This window comes from Mustela lutreola, chromosome 12 (genome assembly GCF_030435805.1).
Source record: "Mustela lutreola isolate mMusLut2 chromosome 12, mMusLut2.pri, whole genome shotgun sequence".
In the NCBI taxonomy this organism is placed as follows: domain Eukaryota; kingdom Metazoa; phylum Chordata; class Mammalia; order Carnivora; family Mustelidae; genus Mustela; species Mustela lutreola.
This window is the reverse complement of record NC_081301.1, coordinates 12,149,563-12,154,289: the sequence shown is the minus strand read 5'-3', so window position 1 is coordinate 12,154,289 and position 4,727 is coordinate 12,149,563. Positions and strand designations below refer to the sequence as shown.

Here is a 4,727-nt window from a genome sequence, read left to right as displayed (position 1 = left end):
TTCGTTATAGATCTCATTCCTTATTGATGGGATCTTAGGTTGTTTTTTATCTGTTATAATCTGAAAATGACTGAAAAAAATCTCAATATCAACATACATTTAGGAAGAAAAGTTTTTTGAAAGAAAAAATAAGGAATTATAAAAATCCTCATGAGAAAAGTAACTAGAATGTAATTCTCCATCCCTTTGTTCTCTCCCTCAATCCTTTCCCCTTGAAATGTTTGCAAAGACTCAAAAGCTGTAAGTTTAGTGATCATTTTCAGCAATATACTGTATTGTGAAGGGTTTTGGAGAAGAGGTCTTAATAAAAAGACAACAATTTGTTCAGGAAATACTTGTGACAAGAGAATTAGTTAAAAGCAATATTTGGAGGATAATAACATAATGAATCTTAATGGGAAATGGAAGAATAGTGAGGAAAGTATGATTTCAGCAGAGGCAGGGACAATTGGTCACTGTCATTAATGGATGTGAGCTTTATCTCACATGTGTTGAAAAAGCTAACTTGCAATAATTCAGTTTTCACAAATATCTAGTAGAGACCTGATTTAAGTGGAGCAGATTACATGTGTGGGTTTGTCAAGAGGGTGCTGCCTGGGACTTCCTCCTGCCCATCAGCTTCTTCAGGCCCTGCTTCAGGTCTCTGTTTCTCAGACTGTAGATAAAAGGGTTTAGCATGGAGGACAGAACTGTGTAGACAAGTGTTGCTATGTGGTCCCTGGCAGTGTAGGTGGACAGGGGCTGTAAATAGACATAGAAGATGCTTCCATAAAAGAGAGCTACCACAGTGAGGTGAGAGCCACAGGTGGGGAAGGCTTTGCGTTTCCCAATGGCTGAGGGGATCTTGAGAACTGCAATGAGGATTTGTAGATAAGAGAAAATAATGCACAGAAAGGGGGTCACCAAAACAATAGAACCTTCTGACAGTATCACAATTTCATCGGCAAAGGTGGGGGAGCATGACAACTTCATCAGGGGACTGAGGTCACAGAGGAAGTGATGGATGACATTGGAGTCACAGAAGACGAGGCAATTCAGTAGCAGTGTGTGTAGGAGTGAGTGGAGGTGAGGAAGTGAGAAGGAAAAGGCCACCAGTGGTGGTTCATGGTGGTGACATAGTTGAAGGGGTTACAGATGGCCACATAGCGATCAAAGGCCATGACCACCAGTAGGCAGCTGTCAGTGTTGCCCAAAGCATAAATGAAATACATCTGTGTCAGACACCCAGCATAGGAGATGGTCTTCTCTGACAGGAAGTTCACTAGCATCCTGGGGACAATGGTTGTTGTAAAGCAAATGTCAGTGAAGGACAGGAAACTCAAGAAGAAATACATGGGGGCCTGGAGCTGGGGGTCAGAGTGGATGGCCAGGATGATGAGTAGGTTCCTGATTACGGTGACCAGGTACATGGTGAGGAAGAGGATAAAGAGAGATGTCTGGTCTTCAGGCCGGGAGGAGAGTCCCAGGAGAATGAACTCAGAGACACTGCTGGTTTGGTTGACTCTTGCCATTGGCTTGGGTCTAGTTCTATACATGATGTTTTGTTATTTACCTTACTCCAAGTGCACAACCCAGCAAGTCTTTTTTTTCTCTGGTCACAATTAGCTGTTATGCAGGGGCCCTTGTCAATCTCCCTTGATATAGCCCTACCTTCTCAAATCCATGGCATCACAAGGCCTTATCGTGAACGCTGGAAGGACAGAGAAAATTTTTCCTTTAGAAACCATGAGAGTTGCACTGGATGTTATACACAACGAATGAATCATTGAACACTATGTTAAAAACCAATGATGTATTATATATGTTGGCTTATTGAACTTAATTAAAAAAAAAAAAAGAAAGAAAGAAACCATCAGAGATGGACCTCACTGATTCCAGTTCATCAGTTCCTATTCTGTGAAAATACTGTTCCCTTGCTGGAGATTTAGCAATAAAAGCAGAAAATCAATGTATTAAGTAGCTCATGTTCTAGGTGGGGGAGACTGATCAACAACAAACAACATCAAGCAGTGTATAAGGAATGGAGATGGATGGGGGATGATTTTACCAAAATAACCAACAGGAAAAATCCAAGATGAAGTTTAACCCAAACAAAATGGGCTTTTTCTCCTCTGGGCACAGGGTGAGGGGGTCATCCTCCTTAGCTCATGCCATGCTATCATCACCAGTCAGTGCACGTTTCCCCTTACTGTAAATTATTTTTCATTTCTCTGATATTTTGTCCTAAATCACATTTGTACAGCATGGGCATTCATTGTTAAGTATTCAGTTCATGTTTTATAATTTACCAGTCGTATGTGTAGGCAAAAATACTTAAGAGAACATAGTAATTTTTTATATATTAAGTGTTGAAATATGCTTTTTTCAGCCTTATCCAGCTACTTGGTGGTTGACATCAACATGGCCTCCATTTTCCTGCTACAACAACAAGCTGTGTAATGAGAAATCTTATATAAGCAAAGTGTTTTAAATCAACTTAAAAAAAAGATTTTATTTATTTATTTTACAGATACTGTGAGAGAGAGTAAGAGAAAACACAAGCAAGGGGAGTAGCAGAGGGAGAGGGAGAAGCAGACTCCTCTTTGAGTAGGGAGCCCAATGCATGGCTCTATCTCAGGACCCCGGGATCATGACCTGAGCCAAAAGCAGATGCTCAACTGACTGAGCCACCCAGGCACCCCTTAAATCAACTTTTTAGAGTCAGCATATCCATCTATACCTCATTAGTGGACATATTACATAGAGATCTTCAAATAGTTTGAGATATTGTTATTTATATATTCCTACTTACCATAAAAATCTCTATAGTGAACATACTTAAATCACCAATGTCTTTGAAATAATTTTAGAAGCACCATATTCTTTCACACCTTTTTCATGATCCTTTTACATTGAACTTTTCATAGATTAAGTATTGTTATTCTAATTAATATATTAATTTATTTAACATTGAAATATTAATGTATTAATTAAATAATTAAAATGCAGGGGCACCTGGGTGGCTCAGTGTGTTAAAGTCTCTGCCTTCAGCTCAGGTCATGATCCCAGTGTCCTGGGATCGAGCCCCGCATCGGGCTTTCTGCTCAGCAGGGAGTCTGCTTCCTCCTCTCTCTCTGCCTGCCTCTCTGCCTACTTGTGATCTTTGTCTCTCAAAAAAATAAATAAAATCTTAAAAAAAAACAAGGAGAAGGGAGTTGGGGGAAATTGGAAGGGGAGGTGAACCATGAGAGACTATGGACTCTGAAAAACAATCTAAAGGTTTTGAAGGGGCAGGGTGTGGGAGGTCGGCGTATCAGATGGTGGGTATTAGAGAAGGCACGGATTGCATGGAGCACTGGGTGTGGTGCAAAAATAATAAATACTGTTATGCTGAAAGTAAAAAATAAATTTTAAAAAAAGTAGAAAAAAACAATTAAAATGCAGCAATTATATTACAATTAAATGATGTTATGTGTGTAACGGATCATTTATTGCATACGTGGAGGTTGCTAAGAAAGCAAATTGCAAAAGAATGCTTATGTTTTCTTTTTCTTTTGAGAGAAAGTGTTCAAAAGTGAGAAGGCATGCAGGGGAGGGGCAGAGGCAAAGGGAGAGAGAGGATCTTAAGCAAGCTCTCTGCCCAGTGTGGAGCCTGAAGCGGGCTCAATCCCATGACCCTGAGATTATGACCAGAGATCAAGAGTCAGATGCTTAACCATCTGAGCCACCCAGGTGCCCTGACTCAAGAGAAACTTTTTTTTTTTTTTTAAGATTTTATTTGTTTGACAGACAAAGATCACAAGCAGGCAGAGCAGCAGGCAGAGAGAAGAGGAAGCAGACTCCCTGCTGAGCAGAGAGCCTGATGTGGGGCTCCATCCCAGGACTCTGAGATCATGACCTGAGCCGAAGGCAGAGACTTAACCCACTGAGCCACCCAGGTGTCCCTCAAGAGAAACTCTTGATCATCATAAGTCTCAGTGTCACCTTCTCTTATCTGCTATGGCTGTTTGTCCTCAAAATCAGTTAACACACATGCTTAAAATATCCTTCTCACTGCCAAGTTGTCAGACTAATCTCATGGTTTTTGCAAGAGCTTACAGAAGAAATGTTAGTTCATGCACTGCATGATTTGAGTGAACCAGTACTTAAAGTTAATAACAATAACCAGTATCATTGAAAATTTTTCTACATGTCAAGCTTGTGTTAAGGACCTCACAGATGCCACAAATGATGAGGGACCATGAGGCATGTGTTCTTTTTTTTTTTTTTTTTTAAAGATTTTATTTATTTATTTGACAGAGAAATTACAAGTACACTGAGAGGCAGGCAGAGAGAGAGAGAGAGAAGGAAGCAGGCTCCCTGCTGAGCAGAGAGCCCAATGCAGGACTGGATCCCAGGACCCTGAGATCATGACCTGAGCCGAAGGCAGCGGCTTAACCCACTGAGCCACCCAGGCGCCCCGAGGCATGTGTTCTTAACAGGAGCCTGAGGCTTAGCAGTGCAGTGGTTTGCTCAAGGTCACCAAAGAAGTGAGTAGCAATCAGGATTTGAACCCCATGCTGAATCACTCTGAGGCACATGCTCTTAACCCTTAGGCTACACCTGCTCATGTCTGTGTGTCTACATTTTGGGTCACAATCATATACAGACACTGTTTGCCTCATGGTGGTCATTTCCCACGTGACTGTACCTTCTATCCCCCTTAACTGACAAGTTTTCTTCTTCCATATTCAGAATCTCTCCTTGCA

General features: G+C 41.1%; 1 pseudogene; it reads right to left on the bottom strand.

Annotated features, from left to right (window-relative positions):
• Window positions 1-579: 579 nt before the first annotated feature.
• Window positions 580-1,511, bottom strand: LOC131812728 (olfactory receptor 1L8-like; annotated as a pseudogene).
• Window positions 1,512-4,727: the final 3,216 nt, after the last annotated feature.